The following is a 25787-nucleotide window of genomic DNA, read 5'->3' on the forward strand; positions in this document are numbered from 1 at the left end:
TATGTCAAATCGTGGAACAGTTCTATAAAAAATTATATGAAGATAAACAAGCTCATAAAATAGATCTAGAAGAATATATTAATCAAAATAATCTGAATAAATTTACAGAAGAACAACAAAAAATTTTAAATGAACCAATAACAATAAGGGAACTTGGAGACACAATGGCATCTCAAAAGAATGGCAAAGCACCAGGTCCAGATGGATTGCCTGCGGAATTCTACAAAGCCTATGAGGAGTTTTTATTATCACCATTTAAGCGTCTTATTGAAAAGATTCAAGAGGAAGGCCAAATACCAGTTTCATGGCAAGAAGCTACAATATCTTTGATTCCAAAAGAAGATACTGATCTGAAAGATATTAAAAACTATCTTCCAATCTCCCTTTTAAATGTGGATTATAAAATTTTTGCCGCAGTATTGGCACAACATTTGAAGAAAATTTTACAGTCTACAATGCATTATGACCAAGCAGGGTTCCTTCCTAGAAGATACCTGAAAGATAATGTCAGAACAGTGTGTAATATCTTGGAATATTATGAAACTCATTCAGAGAAACAATTGGCTCTAATTTGCTTGGATGCTGAGAAGGCCTTCGATAATGTTCGTTGACAATTTATGTTACAGCAACTGAAAGGTATGGAATGTGGTGAACATTTTTTGAGAGCAGTTGAAGCAATATATTCTTCTCAAAGTGCAAGGCTGACAGTGAACAGCGAACTAACAGATGCAATTAATATTCAAAAAGGTACAAGACAAGGCTGTCCATTGTCACCTCTACTTTTTATTTTATCTCTAGAGGTACTGAATAAGGGAAGATACAAGTATCAAGGGAACAGTGATAAAAGATGAACAATATAAACTGAGAGCCTTTGAAGATGACCTAGTTTTTATACTAGAGCAACCAATAGATTCAATAGACTGTCATAAACAAGGTCAAACAATTTGGCTACTGGGCAGGATTGAAGATCAATTACCACAAAACAAAATTTCTGACAAAGAATATGACAATGGAACAAATCCAATCTCTTCAGCAAAAATCAGGGGTTTTGTATGAGAAAAGAATCAAATATCTAGTTATCCTTATTTCAAATAAGTGTAGCAATTTAAAAACAGATAATTATGATAAACTACTTAAAGAAATTAAAAAAAGACTTGGAAAAATGGCATGACTTGAACCTATCCTTAATGGGAAGAATAGCCTTAATAAAGATGAATATCCTTCCAAGGCTATTATTTTTGTTTCAAACTATTCCAGTATTTTTCAATAGTGGATTTTTTCAAGAATTGAACAAGATGGTCTCCAGATATGTTTGGCAAGGCAAAAAACCTATAATCAAACTAAAGACATTACAAGATCCCAAGTTAAGAGCAGGTATGGGCCTTCCAGACTGGCAATTGTATTACAAAGCTTCTGCACCTTTGTGGGTAGGAGACTGGATACTATTAAATGATAAGAGACAATTGTTGTTAGAGGGACATGATCTCACTATGGGGTGGCATGCGTATCTATGGTATCAAAGACTTGAAGGCCATTCCTATTTTAAGAACCATTGTATTTTTAAAAATCCTTGTATCACACGTAGTCATGGTTAAAAATCAGAATTTATCAAAAAATTCCAAGATGGGTCTCTCCAGTAGAAACATTTACTCATCCAAATCTTCTAAAACCAAATCAGAATTATAGATATGATGACTTGTTGGAAAAAGATAATCAGTTGAAAACCAGAAAAGAGTTGGAAAATATGGACATCAAAATGAACTGGTGGTTGAGAATGCAAGTTGAATCGAGGTATGCCAAAGACAATACAACAGGTTTCAATAAAGAACAATACCCATTTGATAAAATACTTTTAGGTCCACAGGAAAAACTAATCTCCAAATTATATGCATATCTACTTCAGATGAAGACACAAGACGAAGTTGTAAAAGATTGTATGGTTCAGTGGGCGAAAAATTTTGGTCACAAAATCACACTAGAAGAATGGGAGAGACTGGAAGTTCAATGTTAAATTAACTAGGTTAGTAACTTTTAAAGAAAATTTGTATAAGATGTTTTATAGATGGTATTTGACTCCAGAAATTGTGTAAGATCTACACTAATATGTCTAACAAATGTTGGAAATGCACTAAACATGTTGGTTCTTTTTATCATATGTGGTGGACATGTGAGACGGTGAAGGGCTATTGGAAAATGGTTCACAAAATACTACAGAAGATTATGAAGACACAGATTCAATTCAAACCAGAACTATTTTTATTGAATATATTTCCTGAGGACTATTTCAAAGCAATGAGACATTTGTTGGCACATTTCAACACAGCAGCCAGGATTCTCTTGGCACAGAGATGGAAATCTCAGGAAATTCCCACAAAAATGGACTTGGTGGGAAAAATTCTGGAAACAGCAGAAATGGACTTTCTATCCCAGCTGTTGGCTGGGAAATCTAAGGAAGAAGCAAGAAAATACTGGATGAAATTCTATGCCTGGTTAGACACTCAAGACTCTTAAGATTCTCTGTGTGAACTTATTTCTCCTTTTTTCCTGTATTTTATATTACAAAATTGTCTTTACTGGAATTGTCAAAACCAATAGATATCTTAACCAAAAGATTTATAATATAAAACATTAAAATGCTGATGATGTTTAGCTTAGAGATAATAATATGGGACAATTTATGTTAAGAAAGTATTGCAGATGTAGGGTTGTACTCTTTGAAAGTACCTAATGCAGAATAAGGTTAATATGCATTTTGTTCTCTATTCCCTAGCCCTATTTTTTCGAAAACTAATACAACTTTTTAAAATTAAAACAAAAATAAACTCCAATCATCACAACTTTGTCACACTCAAGGCAAAGCCTGGCACTGTTACTCTACCCAGGGTTTCCAGGACCCACAATTACAACAAGGTAAGAGACAAGATCAATGTCTACAAGCCAGTTCAAAGTCAGGGAGATAAAGGTTCAGTCCAAGGGTCAGAGGAAAAGAGTTTTCAGAGTCCAGGATTTGGAGCCAGTGCAGGGTGTAAGTCCTCGGTCTCTAGCTACAAACACAAGAAAAGAGTAACAAGGGCAGAAAACAAAGGCAGCAGGTAATTTCACAGAGATGTATGGCATGCAAAGTTGCTTCAACACTGAGCCTTGCTCAGAATGTTCCTTTTATCTGCCTCATTAGCTGACTCATCCCCCCCCCCCAAAAAAAAAGTCCAGGTGTTGCTGCTTAGTGTCATGTTTATCATTCTCCAGGTGTAAGTCCTTTGCTTCTCTATCAGCTTGTCATTCTTGCTCCAAGAATTAACATAGATCACCACTGGGTACCCCTTCACCTCTCTGGAACAGTCAAGTTCTTTCTTTTTCTTCTGTGCTCTGCTGGTTCAGGAGAAACCAGCAGTGACTGACACTCTGACCTCTGTGTCACTTTTTCTTCTCCTGCAAGAATGAACAGCCTAGCTGCAGCTGAAAAGTGTTCTCACTTCCTGATGCTTCTCTTATTGGGTCTGCTTCTTGACACAGCTGCTCAGGTAGATACTCCACTGGTATGGGGCTCAGCTTATTTCCTTCTCCTCAGAGGAGGAGACAGCTGGCTTACCCATGACAAACTGCATCCAGACAGACACAATGATTGCATACTATACTACAGCTGTCAGGGTTTTGGTTTTGGAATTCTTTTGCATTCACTCCAAATATCCATGTCTAATATACACAGCTGTAAACAGAACTATGTCTCATTACATTTACAATGTAATTGTAATAGGGAATGGTGTTGAATACTTCATTCCTTTAGCTAATGTAATACACAAAAGAAGCTATGATTTAACTACACAAAGTCCTTTGACATTCCAATCCATTCTTTTAGTTTAGGACATGGTCTTCATTCAGTAATTTGGTTTTAGTAATAAAACCAATCCCAATGCAGCAGGTTTTTTCACACATGGACCTAAAGCCTCAGCAGCACCAGTCTAAAGGATCCATTAAAGGAAATGAAGCGTATGGGTCTGAAATCTACTGGTATCATTAGGATCTATGGAAACTACATTTCCCAGGATCATTATACCTGAAGCTCTTTGGCATATGCTCACAGTAGCATCCATGAATTCTTACTCATGTTGGTTATAGTTCCCATCCAGCTGACAAGGTTGTCATAGAATCTTGCACAGAGCACTAGAAGTCTAACATGCCATTGCTGTGGCAAGTGAAATGCTATAAAGCAGGGGTGGCCAACGGTTGCTCTCCAGATGTTTTTTGCCTACAACTCCCATCAGCCCCAGCCAGCATGGCCAATGGTTGAGGCTGATGGGAGTTGTAGGCAAAAAAACATCTGGAGAGCTACCGCTGACCACCCCTGCTATAAAGTGAGCATGTTCTGAATCAACACTGGAAAGTTCCTGCTCATTTAAGGGGGTAAGCAGATCTTATAACCTCCTGGACTGATATTCTCTCATTACAAGAAAATGGATCCAATATAACTGTCTTGGAACATGCTGCCACTTGGGGAAGTGCACAGCATGAAACAGTATGTTTTAAAAGTTTCTGACATCCTGTACTGCAAATTGAGTTATAGCTGGAGAGTAAAACAAGGTCAGTTAAAAACAAAAAAAAGATAGTCTCATAAGAAAGAGAGTTCCTTTTTTATAATTCTCCCTATTTTATAAATGGTTCCATGAAGCTCTGTACCAGCCATACAAATGGTGATCTTTATGAGCAAGTAGGTATTTGTAAGACAACTGAATACTGGAATAGGTCCACATGATGGTGGCTGCACAGATAAAAAAAGAAGTATGAGTATGAGTTACCACGCAGTTAAAGCTAAAGAAAGGATTTGTAAATAAGTATTTTGCTGAACTTTATATGATAAAGTGAGTAATTACTTACATGAACACTCATAATTATTTTAGAGAAATTGGTCTATAGGAAGAGCCTCTGGAAAGCTTGGGTTTATTAATGCAGTCTTACACACCTCCTATAAATCGTCACCTTTTCTTTTTACCTACCACTCTCTATATGTGGAGCATTATAACTTACTAGGAATAAGGCCCGTTGAAGAGAAAAATACAATGGGCTCTAGAAAGTGGCTCTGGGCAAATGCCTCCCACCCTTTGCTGTCATCCCTCCCACCCAAATGAAGGCATTTACTTCCCCTCACACACTTCAAGGGGAGCTGATCTCTGCCATCTGGAGAGCAATTGTAATTCTGAGTGATTACCATTCCTCACCTGGAGATTGGCAACAATTGTTTCCCAAGAGGAAATGACTGGTTTGGGGAGTGCAGTGTATGGTATTTTACCTGTCTGAGGTCCCACCCCTCCTCAAACCCCGCCCTCTCCAGGCTCCAATCCTGAAATCTCCAGGAATTTCCTAACCTAGAGTTGGCAGCAGGCCCATAGCCAGAAGATTCCAGTTGGGGGGCCCACGGAAAAAAAATCCGGTGGAGGCCCCCCCTCTGGCGGCCCCCTCTCTCCACCACCACTTTTCTGGCAGCCCTGCCCCCCTCCATGTGCCACCTCCCCCTCCCTCCCTCCCAACTCTCTGACCAACCTGGCAAAACAGTAAAGAACAGGCTCCTGGGGCTCTTTCAAGGCTCCCCCCTGTCCCGCCGATCACCTGATCGGCAGGAAAAGCCATGCCAGCTTTCTGGTGTGCTCAGGACATTCAGTGCTGGGGTGGCCAGTGCTGAACTTGCTGAGTGTGCCAGAAAGCCGGCGTAAGAACTGTCAGCATTGGAGTGACTTTTCCTGCTGATCACATGATTGACGGGGGAGGGCGCCTTGAAAGAACCCCAGGAAGAAGAAGAAGAATTACAGAATTATACCCTGCCCTTCTCTCTGAACCAGAGCCTCAGAGCGGCATACAATCTCCTTTATCTTCTCCCTCCACAACAGGCACCCTGTGAGGTGAGTGGGGCTGAGAGGGCTCTCACAGCAGCTGCCCTTTCAAGGACAACCTCTGTGATAACTATGGCTGACCCAAGACCATTCCAGCAGGTGCAAGTGGAGGAGTGGGAAATCAAACCCGGTTCTCCCAGATAAGTCCACACACTTAACCACTACACCAAAATGGCTACACCAAACCTGCTCTTTACTGTTTTGCCGGGTTGGTGACAGAGTTGGGAGGGAGGAGGAGGTGCACGCGAAGTGGGGTGTGGGCAGCCAGAGCAGTGCGGAGAGAGCGGAGACTGGGGAAAGAAGGGGCCATAAAGGTCAGGGGGAGTTACATGGGGGGCCTTGCATCCAGACCCCCATGGCTATGGGCCTGGTTGGCAACCCTAACTCCTTCCATTTATCTATCCTTTGACTTGCATCTTTGCAGCTTACATCATTGTCCTCTCTCCCATTAATCTGAACAACAACCCTGTGAGGTGGTTTAGGCTGAAAATCTGTGAATGGTCTGAAATCACCCAGTCAGCTTCCACAGGAAGAACCTGTGTCTGGCAGACCCCACTCTGAAGCCTTAACTCCTATGTCCTTCCCAAACACCACCACAAAATCTGCAAGAAATTCCCACCAACCTGGAACTGGGAGTTGTAGTCAAGACTGGTCCCAATGAGTTCTCCCTCAGAGGCCTTTAATGATGCTTTTCAGACCAATACTCCCTCTTTGATAATGTTGTTGGTCTTAAGCACAATCTGTCTGTCTGTCTGTCTGTCTGTCTCTCCATATCTGGCCTGCTAGCATAGGTCATCATTTTCTCTGCCCCTTGGCTACGAGGTGGCCTGCGGGAGCCCTGCCCCCTGACTTCAGGCTGGGGCCCCTGACTGCTGCTGTAGCTGGAGGGCTGCACCGGTCCTTTTCCCTGCCGCAGCCTTCCCCATTCTCCTTCCCCATGATTGAAATCACGGGGAGGGGTCAATGGAGCAGCTGCCAGTGTCCAGCGCTATTTAAAGGGTCTACCGATCAGCTGATTGGCATCTCCTTTAAATAGCGGACACCAGGTGGCTGCTCCAATGTCCTTCCCACACAATTTCAATTGCAGGGAAGGAAAGGGGAGGAGACAGCAGTGGCTTCAGCTCTCAAATGGCCGCTCTTGGCTGCTCTCCCATCTGCTGCCCCCTCCCTGTAATTGAAATCATGTTGGAGGAGCAGCTGCCAGCTGATCAGTGAGCCCTTTAAATAGCGCAGAATGCCAGAGGCTGTTACACAGCCTCTCCCACGTGATATGAATCATGGGGGAGGGGCAGCAGAGGGGAGAGCAGCTAAGAGAGTGGTTGCTTAAGAGCCATGGCTGCTGCTGCCTCCTCCCCGCTTCCACTGGGGAGCCTCATGAAAAATTGAGGGGCCCCTCGAATTTACTAATCCTGGTTATGGCTCTGCATAACCCACCTCCCCCATCTGTGTCTGTTTCCCTTCCAGAAGATGGTAGAGGGGAGTCTTCAGCCAATCTATTTATTTATTTAATTTATATCCTGCCCTCCCCACCAAAGGCAGGCTCAAGAGAAAGCCTTCCTTCCTCCTCCCTCCTTCAGCCAATTGTGAGAATGCTTTCTCTTTGGCTCTTTCCCTCCTCCTCCGTCCCTCAGCTAGTCAAGGTAAGGGTTGCTTTCTCTCCTCTGCAAAGCAGAGTGACAGGTGGCTTAGCCAATGGGAGAGTAGGGAGAGCCATAAACCGCCAGAACCAAGGTTGGTTGCCTTTGACTGACAAAAGCAGTTTGGTTGACTAGCAACAGCCACTCAGGCAGGAGAGAGGAGCAGAGTCAATCAATGAGTTCTCCCTCAAAGGCCAAAATAAGACTTGAAAGAGCCTCCCTCACCACCTTTTACTGAGAGAACCAAGCTTGGTTGCTTTTTACTGAGAGAAGCCAGGTTAGTTGTTTAGCAGCAGCTACTGCCTAGCAGTTTTCCAAGATGGCTAAGCCTTGTCTGTTCTCAGGCCAGCAGTGGGTAGGGGAGAACAGAGTCAACCAGTGTAACACAAGAGCATTTGATTCATGGTTTGATGGGCCAAAGGTTGATGCATGACAGTCCCACCCAATCCCAACCAATCAGGTTGCTCAGTTTTGCCAAGACAAAAGGACTTTTGTTATATTAAGGTAGAAAATAGATAGATTACTCTGTTGCAGGTTGAAATGTGTATGATTCAGCTCTCTTCTAAAGTGGGGATGTTTGCATCTGGTCAGTTAAGTTTGGATAGCAGAATGCCATGAGTACTATAACGACTGTCTTTCCTGTATGAATCCACAAACTTAATGTAATCCTAAGGACACTTTCTTGGGAGTAAGCCACACTGAGTAGACTTGATTCTGAGTAGATCTGCTTAGTACGGCACTGGAAAACTTAGGATCAGCATTTGCTGGTGGAGCTCATTGGGTGCGGTCAGACCTACCATTAAAAGCGGGTGTATAGCACTCAAATCTGAACTGCTGAATATTGAATCGATGCAGGGCAGTTCAGACGAGCATCCAAGAACGCGATTCATTCTGTTGTGCGCGATCAGACATCCAATACTATCACGCTCTTTTCTTGGAGCATGCGTAATCAGATGGTGATTTCTGGGAGGGGAGGGGGTCCATTGAACATGCGCCCAACTGTTTGGAGCTGGGAAATCAAAACTTTCTTCAGAGGCAGGGGGGAAGGGCGAAAGTTTCCAGAATTAACATTGCCGATCCAAACCACGGAACTGCCAGGAATTATTTTCCTAGAAATTGGCAGTGACAATGATATCTTGAAATCCTCCACATTGAAAAAAAAGAATTTTTTCCTGTTCTGAATAGTGGGATAACAATCCCCGCCCCCCTCCGATCCTGTGTTGATTGGAGAAACAGAAGCGTCACCTCAGATTCCCGGATGATCTGGCAATGCGCATGTCTGCTGGGGCTTTCTTTGAAAAAACATGGTGAGAGGCAGTATCGCGCGTGAGCTGTCCAAACAACAAAAAGCCGATCCTGTGCCGCTGTTTTGAAAAAGGGCCGGACTTTATGTGCTGTCAAATTAATGCGCCATTCATGCGTAGCAAGCCTGTATGACCTCGGATCACGCTCGATTGACAGATGTGGATGTCTGAACGAATACATTTAATCTGTCAGCCAGACGGAGCTGTGTCGTCACTAATGGTACGTGTGACCGCGACCATTGTCTGGTATATAATGACTTCCTCTTATTCCTTTTCTACTGCGGAATGGGCTTCATATGCATTCTATAGGACTTCTTCTCATGACTGCCTTGGGAGACAATGTGAAATTATGCTCATTTAGAGAAGTTTGATGATCCTGGTGATAACTGCAGGAATTGGCTGTTGTCAATAATTCATGGTTGTATATTTCATTTATTTTTAAAAGCTGGTTTAATACATTTTAAAATAATGTGAGCATGAAAATAAGAAAAAAAATATACAAAATAAATAACTGAATAATGAGAAGAAGGGAGGATATTTCACTACATTGCACTTCTTAGAGTACACAGGACTCATCTGTCAGAGGAAAAAGAATTCAGTTCTTCTGTTACAGAATTCTTCCATTTCAGTGTTGCTATGATGAAACATTTCACAAGCTCTTTAGGCCATAAACTTTCAGTCAGGCTTGTTTAAAGGAAGTAAAACAACTGAGCAGTGGAAAAGTTACAGCAAATTAACAAGTGGAAGCCCGTGAGGACTTGCAAGAGGTATTTCATTTTTTCTTCCATCACTATTTCCTCCTTCTCTTCCCTGAAAACCTCCATTATCTTTCCACTTTTCCTGCTTCCTTTTCTCCTTCCATCCCACATACCAGCCAACCTACCTTTATCTATCCCAGTGTCTTCAGCTTTCCCTTCTTCCTCCCCCTGAGAAAACTACCTGGGAAAACTATGGCCAAATTGCTCAGTGCTGGCCACTGAGCAGGGCTCAGTTGCATGCTTGCAAGGATTTTCCAGTGACGCCTCTTTCCTGCGTGTATCCACTATTTCCTCTTTCCCTCTACATGGCAACCACCATACCTTCATCTTTTCCTGCTTCCTTCTCTTCTTCCAACCCACCCAACAACCTACTTTTTATCTGTAATGTTTATCAGTTATTTCCTTCATTTATACCCTTTATTTCTCCGGAATGGAATCCCAAAGTAGAAGACAGCCTGAGGATCAGCTGTGCCAGTGGGGAGCAGACTGTTCCCACCAGCTCATTTTGGGGCTGGCTTCTTATGGAGCCTGGTTTAAACTGGGCTGCAGAAGTAACCAACCTCAGGATCTGCCGTGCTTACGGCTGCCAAGTCCAAATCAAGAAATATCTGGGGACTTTGGGGGTGGAGCCAGGAGACTTTGGGGGATGGAGCCAGGAGCAAGGGTGTGACAAGCAAACTGAACTCCAAAGGGAGTTCTGGCCTTCACATTTAAAGGGACCGCAAACCTTTTTAAATGCCTTCCTTCCATAGGAAATAATGAAGGATAGGGGCATCTTCTTATGGGGCTCATAGAATTGGATCCCCTGGTCGAATATTTTTGAAACTTGGATGTACTTTGGGGAGAGGCACTGGATGCTATACTGAAAATTTGGTGCCTCTACCTCAAAAAACAACCCCCCCCCCCCAGAGCCCCAGATACCTGCAGATCAATTCTCCATTATTTCCTATGGGAATAACTCTCCATAGGGAATAATGAGTTCCCAGCAGACATTTCCCTCCCCTCCCCACGCTTTCTGATGACCCCGAAGCATGGGGAGGGCCTCCAACCCAGGGGATCCCCTGCCCCCACCTGGGGATTGGCAGCCCTAGCTGTGCTGTCAAGATCAGATTGTTCCCCACAAGTTGGGCTTTGCGCTGGCTTCTCCAGCAGCTTGGATTAAACAAGGCTGTAGAAGATGCAAGCACAGCCAGGATCAGCTGTGCTGCTGAGAGCAATGTGTTCCATGTGGCAGAGCAGGTCTTGCGGCTTGCTTCACCTGCAGCCCAGTTTAAACCAGACTACAGGAAAAGCAAGTCCAGCCAGAACTGGCTGTGCCCCAGGGAGCAGATTTTTTCACCTCCAGCTCAGCTGGGCTGCAGGAGAAGCCAAGCCCGCACCAGGATCAGGCTGACTTTTTAAAAAGTGATCTTTTTTCTTCGTGGATTTACTGGAAAAATTTGAAATTTCTGAAAAATCTTGGCTCCCAATATCATACTAGTATTGAGATCTGGGTTGTTTTGGCAATCCCAAAATTTGCTCCGATCTAATAGTTGAACAACAAAAAATACTGATTAAAAAATGGTGGTGGCTATTGCACAGCCACCAGCAATTGCCCGCCTCCCACTCCCTCAGATGGAGTCACAAGGATTGGGAGAGCCTGTTCAGGCTCAGAACGGGAGCGCTGACCAATCAAGGAGTGGCTGGTCAGCCAGGCCTGGCAGCCGCCACCATCCCTGATCATTCTGGTCCAGCACAAGCTCCTGACCTACTTGCCTTCTTGTTAAGAACATGTGGGATTAGCTAGTCACCAGTTATGGGGCTGAACAGGAATTTTTTGGACCTCACTTAAATTGGTTTTGGGGGGGGGCTTTTTTCACCTGCTCTGTATGGTCAGAGGGGGTGAGGCATAAATAGACCTGGTATCACTGGTTAGATCCTAACTGGGATGGTGGGAAAATCACAGATGCTGGTAAGCACCCTGAGTTATCAGCAGTAGGAGGAGTCCTCAGTTGAACTACCAACTTGCTAGTTTGGGTGGCCAGGTTGGGGGCTTTTTCAGGATCAGGGGAGCTTATGACCAGCTTTATGGTTTTGCAGTTGTGGGTGGGGGTATGCTCTCCCATTCCCTTTATGCACTGTGGGCAGTGACGGGTAGGGTCCTAATGCTTCCAGACCTGACCCTGAGCTGGGGTGAATTTGCCCTGTTAGGAAGCTCGATTTGCAAGCTCAGTGCAGCCCATGCTTTAAGATGTATGCAATGGTGCAGATCAGCTTATGTAAATAAAATTCCCAGTTTAACCCATAACTTGTGCAGTATTTCATTTGAGGGTTAGGTGGGCAAAAAATTGCACATCCCTACTACTAAGGGCATTCATCTCATAAAATTACAGGTGCTGCAGCTATTTTTTTTTTGGGGGGGGGGAGGCTTAACCCACATTGTTTGGGGGGGGGGGGTTAGATTTCATATTTTTTCTGCAAACCTGGAGCTTTTGTTGTTGTTGTTGTTGTTTATTTGTAGAAAGATTTGTCTTATCTGTTCATGGTTCCAGTCTCTGGATTTAAGTATCCAGAGATTTGGCCAGGTTGAGAATTGGATATATTGATGACAACTTGGGACTTTGCAAGACTTCTGGGGGTCACTTTGTTTTCCCTACACTGTGTTCTTCTTCTGTTCTCATCACATCTCCCTATCTTCTCCCCTTTCACTACTTTTTTCTCTCTGTCCTACCCACCAGTCAATTTTTTGATCTGCTTCCCATCTTCAGCTATGTTTTATTATTTATTTACTTTATTTATACGTCACTGTTTTCTTCAATAAGGATCCAAAGAAGCTTACAGCATTCTCTTCTCTTCTATTTTATCCTCATAACAACCCTGTGAGTTTGATTAGGCTGAGAGAGATTGGCCTAAAGACTCCCAGCAAGCTTCATTGGCAGAGTAGAGATTTGAAACTGGATCTCCCAGATGCTAGTTTGATACCCTGCTACATCACACTGATTCTCAGCTTTCCCTCCCTCCCTCCTTCATTCCCCCAGGCAGCCTCCCTCTGGGAAAAGTCTGGCCAAATTGTAAACATTACACTGCAACTTACTCTTGGGAGTTTAGTGTTGGGCACTGCCAGGCCCTGCCAAATTGCACAAGTTGTGCAGAGGCTGCCCTTGTGCCCAAGCAAATTCTGTGGCATCCAGTCATCCAATAGCCACTGCCACAGCTGGGTTAGTCACACAAATTGCATTACAGAAACCAAGGTTTGAAGGCTGGGGATATCATTGTGGTTGCCTAGCAGCCCCCACAATGGCCACTGAGATCTTTTTTTTTCTTAAACGTACAGGTGCTGTTCGTATTACTTGGGGAGGGGGGGAGGGTTAACCCACAATGTATGTGTGTGTTTCAGATTTTCCTGCAAACCTGGGGCTTTTCTCAGGTTTATAGAAATACCTGTCCTCTCTGTTCATGGCTCCAGTCTCTGGATTTAAGTATCTACAGAAGTTGCCACATGAAGAATTGGTTATATTGGTTAACTAGTAACGAACAACATAGGTGAATGACACTTCCCTATTTTACTAAATGTGGTCCAGTGGTTCTCATCAGGACATCTGCTTTTTCCTATTACACGTTATGCCCTGGATCCTGCAAACTACCAAAGAATGGAAAGCATTGATGATCTGGGATCTACTGCCATCTCCTTCTCCTGGATCCATTTCCAGTCCTGTGATAGTCTGTTCCTAGGGTTGAAGGGTCCCACTACTAACAGCAGTATTGGTCAGGTGGCTGTAGTGGGGAGGGAAAAGGGAATGAAATAGTCCTTTCACCTCCTTTGTGGGTGCAGATCCACTCACAGAAGAGAAAGGAAAGATTAATTCACTACTTATACTCAGAGCTGCCAACGCTGGCCTGGGAAATACCTGGAGGTTTGGGGGCTGGGCCAATGGAAAGGGGGAATATAGGGAGCAATTTCACCTGGAATCTATGGTAAGCGATAAAGTCTGCCCTATGAAGCTTCCATTTTCTATAGGGAGGATTGATCTGTGTAGTCTGGACATCAACTGTACTTCTGGGACATCTGCAGGCCCCACCTGGGGGCTGGCAACCCTACCTATGCCTGTTTGACTTGGCATGTATATTTCCTGCTGAACCAGCTGTGCCTCTTTGCCTGTGCAGCTCAGCAATAAATTTGCCAACAGCCCCACAAATCTCTGCTACATCTATAACAGAACTGAAAGCAAGTCTGAATTTGTCCTATGTAGGGTTATTGTTACATGCATGATATAATTTAATTTTCATCCTTTGTGGGATCTGAGGGTTTTTTTTAAAAAAAGAGGTGGTAATTGTTTTTCTCTGTCCCCCCCTCCCTCTCTCTCTTTTGTAGGGTATAAGTGGATCTGCAATGCTGAGTGAGTGTTGCAAGTTGTAATTAATAGGTTCCATATCATAAGCTTTAAAGAACAAAAAGAATTCACTGTAAATGAATGAAGCTCATATTAATATTTGCTGTTTTTTCTTTTGCTTAGTAGGCTTGCTTTGACACCCCCCCCAAGATATATTTTTTTTAATTACTGACTTAAAAAAAAATCAAACTGATCTCCAAGATACTAGAAATATATTTAGTTATGTGCACATGGATATGAGAGCACATAAAGATGGTATTCTCAGACATCTTTGTCTTGGAACAAAAGAGCAGATGGGATCATTCATTTTCATTTGTATTGTTTGTGATATTGCTTATGATTATTTCTGCTTGGAATTAGAAAGTGATTACTCTATCTTTCAATTAGAAATAATAGCAAGATATCAAGCATAAAAGCAGATAATCATATATTTTCATCTTGTCCTTTACACTGTTTAACATAATCATGAAATTGTGAGTGATTATTTGAAGATCTGGGGAGTACTGATGACACATGCACAACTTCCCTTTTTCATTTGTTTTAAGTACACCAATGCTTCTCCTGAACAGATGTGAAGAGTCAGTGGTGGGCTGGATGAGAGCAAATAAGCTAAGCCTCTTTTCAGATAATACAGATATGAGGGTTTGGGGGGGTTCCAATTAATTTAGGAATAAATAAGGTCTGCACCTGAGTGTTGCACTTCCCCCATGATTCTCTTGGATGCCAATAAGTAGTCTGGTGGTCATCTTCTAAAATCTACCAAAGTGTCCTGATCTGTCAATACCAATGCTGCAGAGAGCTCCATGGATTGCTAGTTACTGTAAAGGTCTGAGTCAAGGTTTTGGTTCTTATCATTAAAACTCTGCACAGCCCAAGATCCTGACAGCTGAATGACTGCTTTTTCCTATATGTGCCATCCCCTGAAATCTTCAGTACAGATCAGATTCCTGGTCCTGCAGTTTTGAAAGGGGCTATGATTTGGATCAGACATTTCCAATGAGGCACTGGGGCTGTGGGAAATCATATTTAGAGAAATTTGTCAGGCAAACTTCCTGGTGAGGTTTTGAAGGCTGGGAAAAGGCTTTCTTTTTCAAGAGAGTCTTAGGGGAATATTGTGTTGTCTGATTATTGAGTCCATGGATGTTGAAACTGTTTTGCCAGCTTGGTGTAGTGGTTAAGAGCAGCAGACCTTAACCTGAAGAACTGGGTTTGATTCCCCATTCCTCCACATGAAGCTAGCTGAATGACATTGTGTCAGTCACAGTTCTTTCAGAACTCTCTTAGTCCCCCCACCCACCTGAACCCCCCCCCCCCAGTCTAGTTCACCACTAGCTAGTGGTGCATAACACTAAAGAACTAGAACTTCTGGCTGCCTGACAATCTTAAGGTTTCCTGGCACTGGTGTAGCATGAGGGGGCCACAGGAGCAGTCACCCCGGGTTCAAAATTCTTAGGAGCACAACATTTCATTTTACTTTAATTATATCAGTATTTTCTTAAAATATAATACATGTGCTTGGGGCATAAGGGATCCAATACTGGAATGGTGGAAGGGAATCAGGGAGTGCTAACAGTCCACAGGTTAGGGAGTTCAATACTTCCCTTGTCCCAGGAACTGGCAACCTATGCTACACTACTATCTCCTGGCTGTACTATACACAATTCCATACAATAATTATTAATTCTTTGCACTGTAATTGCTTCTTGATTGTGATATTGTTTTGGTCTTGAATGGGTGGATGGATGCATACTTGGATGCACACTTAAAAGAATGTTGCTTATGCTATTGCCTGATCCCATTTAAATTGTTTTACTTTTCATAGATAACTTGAGACACTATTATTTCCTGGCAATTTGTGTTGTGCTTTCTTACTTAGTTTAGCAATGAAGGAAGAATTCCACCATGGAATACAATGGGAAGCAACAATTTAACCCCTCAGAACTGACTTCCTCTCTCACTCCACTAACATAATAAGAACATAAGAGAAGCCATGTTGGATCAGGCCAATGGCGCATCCAGCCCAACACTCTATCACACAGTGACCAAAAAAACCCAGGTGCCATCAGGTGGTCCATCAGTGGAGCCAGGGCACTAGAAACCATCTCACTGTCTCCCCCCACCCAACTGCAGAGCTGGGCTGTGGAGCACAGGAATACCAACCACAGCACATTCCTCTGCTGTGGACCTAACAATACAGACAGAGGGAAGGTAGTAGCAGTAGCTTCTTTAAAGAAGGCAGATTATTCACTACTCCAAATACCAGGTAATCTCTTACTGCATGTAAAATAGATCTAATGTCTGAACATACAAAATACTGAGTTGGATCTTGGAAATTCTATACAAGGATCCCTGGTCTTCCATGCTCTCCTCTCCTCCAGCAGCATTTGTGACTCCGGTTTTTAAGTGGTGGAGGAGGATCCCTGCTCAGTTTATCGTTCACCCTCTCACATCCAGAATGACATGGTACACTAGGGTGCTGGGACCATCTATTAATATGGTCTGGTAATCAAACAACTAGTATAGCTTTGTTAGTAAAAAAGCTACTCCACAACCTCCATTTCACTGCATCTGTAGAACGGTGTGTGTGTGTGCACATGAAAACTTTTATCTTGAATAAAAATTTGTGGTCTTTATGGTGCCACTGGATTTGAATATTGTTCTTCAGCTACCAATCAGTTCAGAAGGAGTTTGGGATGTATGCTGCACCAATGAATTAATCCCAGGATCAGCTCACCAGAATTGCTGTTACCAATTATGGTAAGTTTATCTGGCAAACTCATTCATGGTGAAGACTGTGGCACCCCTAGTCTGCAGGTCCAGTATGAATAGTTTCAGTCACTTGCCTCATTGCTGTCTTGCCAAAAACAGCCACAAGGACAAGTTGGCTGGGTGCAAATCAATCAGTCAGGCTGCCTGCCCTGAAGCTACCTTAAACCACAAAGAAAGGTGAGGTATAAACAAGCCAGCCAGCCAGCCAGCCAAGGTATCAGTTGCTCCTGTTTCAGGGACTTTGACTGAAACCATTGAATTCCTCTCTGCCATTGAAACTCTTCCTCAAATGCTCCTCACAGGTTCTCTTTTATCTCCTTGGGAGTTATAGGGGCATGGATGCTCCAACATCAACATCCATCCGCATGGCATGGGCTTCTGCTTAAGATATCTGATGAGCACACTGAGGCATCTTGATAATAGGAGGTTTTCCAAGCTGATCTCTTATGGCTTACCAGGCAGGCGGTTGGGGAAGGGATGCCCTCAGGACTGAGCCTTCACCATTTTGAACATAACTTCTGTCCAGCATGGAAGGGGAGTGGCTGAGGGCACTCCTCAACATACCATTGGGTATTCAGGTTTTGGCATAAATGCTAACCTGGGGTTGGACCCAGCATAAGGGACCCATAACACATGCATATCTTCATGTCAGCCCAGTAGATACGGCAGCATGCAGTAAGGGGCAGATGGTTTAATATGCATTGAGATAAGCTGTTAGTTAATAAACTCAGTTTAATCCAGTTTTGATGTGTGCTCTCTTTATTTCAAGGACGGGTGGGAAACCACTCACCAGAGACTGCACAGACCTTAATAGCCAGAAGCTCTTTCTTATCCATGTCTTCTGATCCTACTGAAATAAGATGAAATAAAATTGAGCTGCCACAGTGAAGATGATACTAGAAGCCCCCTTTGGAATTGTCATTATAAGTAAGGTGACGATAGGAGCACAGAGGTGAATGTCAGGGGAGTGGAAGATTTGAAAACAAATCAGCCAGTATCATAATGCCCCTGTAAAAATTGATGGTGTGGTCTCATTTGAAATATTGTGTGCAATTCTGGTCACCGCACCTCAAAAAGGATATTATAGCATTGGGAAAAGTCCAGAAAAGGGCAACTAGAATGATTAAAGGGTTGGAACATTTTCCCTATGAAGAAAGGTTAAAACGCTTGGGGCTCTTTAGCTTGGAGAAACATCGACTGCGGGGTGACATGATAGAGGTTTACAAGATAATGCATGGGATGGAGAAAGTAGAGAAAGAAATACTTTTCTCCCTTTCTCACAATATAAGAACTCATGGGCATTCGATGAAATTGCTGTGGAGTCAGGTTAAAAAGGATAAAAGGAAGTACTTCTTCACCCAAAGGGTGATTAACATGTGGAATTATATATATATAATTTTTTTGGCCACTGTGTGACACAGAATATTGGACTTGATGGGCCATTGGCCTGATCCAACATGGCTTCTCTTATGTTCTTATGTAAGATGATTGCCCAAATGGGTAGGATGGAGTGCTGCTTTTGCAGGTAGAAGCATGTTGCTACTATATTTTATATTATTTTATTTTATCAAATTTATTTCCCGCCCTCCCCTAACGGGCTCAGGGCAGCTAACAATAGTTAAAAAGCACATAGAATATTAAAAACAATATACAGTAAAATCAATTCCACACATTTAACCATAAAATGTTATGGTTAAATACTCCTGTTTCAGGGACTTTGTCTGGGACTGAGCCTGCTTCGGCGGGGAGGGCAGGATATAAATGCGATAATTAATAAATAAATAAACTCCAAGTTTCATGTCAATGTTTCTGAATATCTATATTTGTCCAGTGGGATTGTCAGTGCCGTGGGACATTTGCTACCTCCCCTTAACTGTTGAAGGCAAGCTTAAACAGTTCAGTCTTATAGGCCCAGCGGAACTGTGACAGGTTCTGCAGGGCCCTGATATTTTCAGGGAGGGCATTCCACAGAGCGGGGGCTATTGTAAAAAATGCTCTGGCTCTAGTGGTGGACAATCAAACTTCTTTCAGTCTGAGAATCTAAAGGAGATTTGGGACCCTGAATGTAGTGCTATCTGGGGCCCATATGGGGAGAGGTGGTTCTGAAGGTAGACAGGTCACAGGCCATATACAGCTTTAAAGGTTATGACCAGCATCTTGAAATGAATCTGGAATGCTCCTGGCAACCAGTGTAACTTTTCCAGCGCAGGTTGGATGTGCTCCCGTACAGGTAGCTCCAATAACAACCTGGCTATTGTGTTTTGCACCAGTTGCAGCCTCCAGAGTTGAGTCAAGGGCAGCCCCATGTAGAGGGCATTACAATAGTTTATTCTTGAGGTGACTGTCACATGGATCACTGTTGCCAAGTCGTTACACTCCAGGTACAGAACCAACTGCCTTATCCGCCTAAGATGAAAAATGCAGATTTGGCAGTGGCTGCTACCTGGGCCTCCATTGTTAATGAAGGCTCCAGGAGCACCCCTAAGCTCTTGACCCTCAATGCTGGAACCAGTGGCATCCCATCAAAGGCTGGCAAAGGGATCTCTCTACCCAGGCCGCTGTGACTAAGGCACAGGACCTCTGTCTTTGCTGGATTCAATTTCAGTCGACTCTGCCTGAGTTATTTTTCTACAGCTTGCAATGTCAGGTCCAGATCTTCTGGGGCACAGCTGGACCGGCCTCCCATCAATAGATAGAGCTGGGTGTCATCTGCATACTGGTGACAACCCAGCCCATATCTCCGGACAATCTGGGCAAGGGGGTGCATATAGATGTTATACAACATCAGGGAGAGAACCGCTCTCTGAGGCACACCGCATACAAGTGGGTGTCTCTGGGATGATTGCTTCCCTATTGCCACTCTTGTCCCCGGCCTTGGAGAAAAGAGGTGAGTCACTGAAGGGCAGACCTCTGAATCCCTATGTCGGTGAGGTGGCAGGACAGTAGCTGATGGTTGACTGTGTCAAATGCAGCTGACAGGTCTAACTAACAACAACAGCATTGCCGAGCCGTCCTGATCCAGATGTCTCAAAAGATCGTCCATGAGGGCGACCAGTACTGTCTCTGTCCCATGACCTGGATGGAAGTCGGACTGATATAGGTCTAGCATGGAAGCATCATCCAAAAACCCCTGGAACTGCGCTGCCACTGCCCTCTCAGTTACTTTACCCAAAAAGGGCAAGTTTGACACCTGCTGGTAGTTTGTCAATATGGCTGGGTCCAAAGATGTTTTTTTGAGCAGATGGCAAACCACCGCCTCTTTAAGGGGCATGGGAAAGGTTCCTTCAATCAAGGACCTGTTAATAATCTCCTGCAATGGGATTCGCAGTTCCATTCAGCAAGCACGCACCAGCCAGGACAGACATGGATCCAAACTGCAGGTAGTGGGACACACAGTACAGAGTACTTTGTCGACTTCCCCCAAACTGAGTGGAGTGAAATGATCCAGGATCAAGCCAGAAGACGTGCTCAGAGTCTTAAGTTCGCTTACTGTATCAGAACTGGCAGGGAGGTCACGGTGGAGTGACAGGACCTTATCTGTGAAAAAAATTGCAAAGGCCTCACAGCCAATCTCCAATTCCCTATCATTTGGTTGGCTCTGTGGCAAGTTTGTAAGGGTTCAAATCGTGCTAAATAATTTGGCTGGGCAAGAATTCGCAGACGCAATCTGGGTGGCAAAGTAAACCTTCTTTGCAGCCTTAACTGCAATCTCATAGGACTTCATAAACAGCCTATAAGATGTTCTTGTTGCCTCATTGCGAGCACGCCACCATCGCCTCTCTAGTCTCCTAAGCCGCCGTTTCATCAGCCACAGTTCTGGGGTGTACCACCGTGCAAGTCTGTACTGTACTGTAACACTTGGCAATGTGTTTCACACATGCATTTCTTTCTGTGAAAAAGAGTGTGAGACACAGAGGTGGGGGAAACCCTCATCTAAATGAATGTGCAAAGCTACAGTAAACTTTATTTCTGTTCTTACAGAAAGGTAAGCAAAAAATAAGAATGCTGCTGGGTTAAATGGATGTGCAGAACTGCCTTGTATTAACAATGATGGGAAAGTGGCTTCTGTAGATGGAAGTGAAAGAGTACTAACATCTTCCAACAAACCTGAACTATTCTGCTTCCCTATGCACCTATAATTAACACATAATTAACAAGACAAAATTTCACTTTGAAAATTCCAAGCATTCATGGGTTCCTACTGAGAGTGTCGGTGAGAACAGAAATGGATGTGTGTGCTTGTTAGACATCACACTCCTGAAATGAAGACAAATCTTGAAGTGTCTTTTTGCTCAGAGTTCTGACAGCATAACCAAATAGAAACAAAATTGTGAAGTAACCATGACAACTGCCTATCACTTATTTCCTGGTTAAGTAGGGCTGTTCAGCATAGGCTGCTCGCTTTCATGAGTAGTAAGCATGGCTCTTAGTGATACACTTCCAAGATAAATGCTATTATTGTCATATTAAATGCTGGTTTTGACAGCTGAACAGGACAGGTTAAAAAAGAAATAAGATAAAGGATAAGAATATCCACTAAGACATCCCAAGACAAATCACATGACTTGGCAATATAGTCTTCTGATTTGGACAGCTCTTGTTCCCAGCTTTGAACTGGAATTCTTCTGGTCAAAAGTTAACTAGGTCTGTGGATGATCAGGCCAAAGTCTGGGACAGTCACTGTTGCTGCAGAGTTCTCATTGACAATGTTATGGGTTTATATGATAGGTTGCAAGCGGCAGAAAATCTGAAATCTCTGGCCTGATATCAATATTAGAACACATTCCATGTCCTTCCAACAGAGCACCATATTATGAACTACATTCCATGTCCTTTCAACAGAGCACCATATTCTGCCTACCGCACTAAGTCCAAGTCATGACCACAGTCTCAGCATATAATATCAGGGGTGCTGGTGGATCAGACAGTTTGTATTTGAGGTCTTAGATTCTATGATATAATTTCCCTCATGCTTCTCTACAGCTGCTTCAGAGGCTTTTTTCTGCTGCAGCATTTGTATCCTCTGCCACTAGTACTTTTGTATGTATAAGGACTTCTTGAAAATATATTGATCTTGCACACATGGAAGTGCTCCCAGCAGGAGAAATGAGTGCAACAGATACCAAAGAGGGGAATGATGTCACAGGATCCAAGCATAGGTCTGATGTTGATTCAACTGCCTATGGCATTAGCCTGATTCTAATGTAAACTACCATATGGTATGTAGGCATTCCTTTATGGTTTTAGCATCAAGTACAGGTGAAGAACAGGTTTTATAATTCAAGGCTGCATGGAGCCTTTTGCAGATTAAAAAGTACCTACTGGAAGTAATTAAAGCTAAAGTAACAGAAGCAGCAGGTACACCGCTGTGCGACATGGTATTTCTCTAATATTTCCGTTCAATATTAAATGTTTTCCACAGAATTTGGAAACCAGGCCTACAGTAGAATCGCTTTCAGCATACTTGGAAAATATCACAAACATTTGCAATAAATCTGTAAGAGCTGGAAGACAGCCTTTAGAACTCAGGGGGAAGACAATAGCCATATCTTCCATTAGTACAACATGTTAGTAAATGATGTGATTAATTTAAAAGGCAGAAACTCTTAAATTAATAATTTTTAATTTAATCTTGCTGTTGGACTGTTTAAATACTGTGCTAAAGCAGGGAAGATATAAATTATTAAACCAGTGAATTATAAGAAAACAGAAATTGTGATAGATAGTCATGAACTAACTCTTTGAGTTCTGGAGTAAAACATTAAAAAAAAAAACCCAACCCTAAAATTAAAATGCAGAGCTAACAAAGCCTCAAGCTGCCATTTTTATTCAATTGGGAACTATGATAAACACTCTTTCTTTGATCCAGCAGAACATTTCCATGGTTTTTGTAGGAATAACTGAATTTAAAGGCAGCGGTTGTAGTTAGCTATGTTGATTCAAAACAAAATACAAAAATTAGAGCCAGGTATTTAATTTTTATCAGAATCCAGCAAAATTACACAAAACAAGTTTGCGAGCTTTTGAGCTCTCCAAAAGTCTTCATCAGACCAGATATTAAAGAAGGCGTGTGTGTGAGAGAGGGGAGATGTTACAGGACCTGATTTGCATTCTCTTTTACTGCCTAGAATGCCAGGGAAATCTGAATAGTTAAATTGCGCTGCATGGAGCTGGTATCAAGTTGCACCTTTGGCATTTTGGCAAGCAGAAGGTAAGATATCCTCACTGAAACATAAAAATCAGTAGTTGACCAAATATCTCAGAGGTTTTCATTCTTGTAGCTCATGCTGTTGTCCTGGGACACAACAAATGTTTTCTTTAGGTCAAGTTCAGTTTTATCAAAGATTTCAGGTTTTCACGGCTGGTAACATCATTAGGGTTTGTAGAATCTTTCGGGATCAAGTGCCGTGTTCTACTGGAGAAAGTTTTCCTTCCAGACGTTTCGTTCTCAGCTGTGGAGAACATCCTCAGTGGCGTTGCAGCCGGAGCAGGCGCTCAGACCTTCTTGGCTGCTGTGCATTGAGTGGGGCCAGGGCTGCTGGAAAGCTGCTATTTCTAGGCTGGAGGGGGTGTGATGAAAGGGCAATTGGTTTGTGGATGTGCCCATTGTTTGGTGGGGCTTCCTGGAAGGGTAGTGATAAGGAAACTGGCTGTTGAATGTGACCATTGTTCCGTGTTAATTGCTGGGAGGGTTGGAAGGGGTTTGAAGATAAGGAAGATGGTTGTTGACTGTGCTGATTGTTCTGTGGAATTTGCTGGTTGTTCTGAGACTTTCTGCAATTTATAGTCTTTAGGGTGTTTTGCAGAGTTGGGTACCAAGATTGGTGGATGAAAATGCCTTCTTCCTTTCTGTTAAAATCGTGGTGGTGTTTGTAAATCTCAATAGCTTCTCTGTTCAGGCGGGTATGATAATGTGAGACCGTAGAAAGGACTTCAGTTCTTTCAAAGTGGATGACGTGGTCTCCTTCTTGAAGTGCATGTTCGGCTACAGCTGATTTTTCTGGCTGAAACAAGCGACAGTGTCTGGCTGAAACAAGCGAAAGTTCAGTTTATTTTGTTCTTTATTTGTTCTAATTTCTTTGTAATAATTAATTGATTTCCTTCAGTTCTTTGTTTGCATTGTTTCCAATGGGAAACACATTTCCATTTGTAATTTTTTGTTTGTTTCCTGCCTGATCGGGATAAGGTTTTCATGGCTGTATGCCTCGTCCTGACATATTTCAGACAGACAGATCAAAGTGTCCCACTTTATAGGTTTGGCAGGTTCCTTTCTTCATATCTCAAAGTGAGATGTGAAGGGATCTTTTTTTTTTAAGTAAACTAGAGGGTCAGTGAAAAAATACACAGTGTTTTTGGTAGTAGATATTTCCCAGCATAGGGCAATTGCAAACAACCAATCTTTTGGTTAAAAATGCAGTATCTTGCTTTTTATCTTTGCTGCCACAGGATGTGGTGATGATGGCTGCTAACTTGGAAGGCTTTAAAAGGGTAGTGGGCAATGACTACTAGTCATACTTAACCCACATCAGTCCGGTTTTCGTCCGGGTTACTAGAAGGAGACGGTTCTGGTTGCCCTCACAGATGACCTCCAGAGGCACCTGGATAGAGGTGGCTTGGCAGTGCTGATGTTGCTAGACCTGTTGGTGGCATTCGACACGATTGACCATCAGCTACTGACCTGTTGCCTCGCCAATACTGGGATTCAGGGGTTGGCCTTGAAGTGGCTTTCCTCCTTTCTCCAGGGTTGGGGACAGAGGGTGGTGCTAGGAGATGAACTATCCCGACGACACCCACTTATCTGTGGTGTGCCACAGGGAGCGGTTCTTTCTCTGATGTTATTCAACATTTACATGTGCCCCCTCACCCAGATTGCCCAGACGAATGGGCTGGTTTGTCACCAGTATGCTGATGACACCCAGCTCTATTTGCTGATAGGTGACCAGTCTGACTCTACCCCGGAAGATCTGTCTGCAGCATTGCAAACTGTGGCGGGGTGGCTCAGGCTGAGTAGACTGAAATTAAATTCGACGAAGATGGAAGTCCTGTACCTGAGCCATCTCGGTTCAGGACCGAAGGTCGGCTTACCAACTTTCGATGGAGCGCAGCTCACACTGGCACCCAAGGTTAAAAGCTTAGGGGAGCTCTTGGATTCCTCTATAACAATGGAGGCCCAAGTAGCTGCCACTGCCAAGTCAGCTTTTTACCATCTGCGGATGGCAAGGCAGTTGGCCTTTTTTCTTGAACACAACAACTTGGCAACAGGATCCATACTATGGTGACCTTGAGACTGGATTACTGTAATGCCCTCTACATGAGACTGCCCTTGTCCCAAATCCGGCGACTCCAGCTAGTGCAGAATGCTGCAGCCAGGCTGTTAATGGGAGTTCCTCTATGAGAGCACTGTGCTGAAAGCACTGCACTGGCTATCAATAGTGTACCGGATTCATTTCAAGGTGCTGGTCATTACCTTTAAAGCCCTAAATGGTCAGGGTCCTTCATACCTTAGGGACCACCTTTCCCTGCATATGCCCCAGCAAGCACTTCAGTCCGGGTCTCAAAACCTGTTGACAGTCCCAGCATCAGAGAAGTGAGGCTCAAATCAACGAGACCCAGGCCATTTTCTGTTGCTGCCCCTAGCTGGTGGAATGAGCTGCTGGAAGAGATCAGGGCCCTGCAAGAGCAGGGCCTGCAAAACGGCACTCTTCTGTCATGCATTTTCATAATGACAACATCTGCAGCAGCGGGATTGGCCCATAAAAACATCACCGACGGTCTACCTCTCCATGCTATTGCAATCCTAGGACCTCTTAGAATGGCTAACCACCATTCAGATCGCTGTCTGAAACCATGACACCAGCACAAGTAGATGTTTTTAGAAATTGTTTTTATGTTTTAATTGTTGTTTCATTTTACTTGGTCACACATGTGTGACCTCTAATCTGTGAGCCGCCTTGAGCTTGCCTCAGCGGGGAGGGCGGGATATAAATCAAATAAATAAAATTATGGACATCTACTACTCCCTCCACAGCAGAGGGTTCTATGCCTCTTTAAATCAGTTGCTGGTGAT

This window comes from Heteronotia binoei, chromosome 2, assembly GCF_032191835.1.
Source record: "Heteronotia binoei isolate CCM8104 ecotype False Entrance Well chromosome 2, APGP_CSIRO_Hbin_v1, whole genome shotgun sequence".
NCBI classification, from domain to species: Eukaryota; Metazoa; Chordata; class Lepidosauria; order Squamata; family Gekkonidae; genus Heteronotia; species Heteronotia binoei.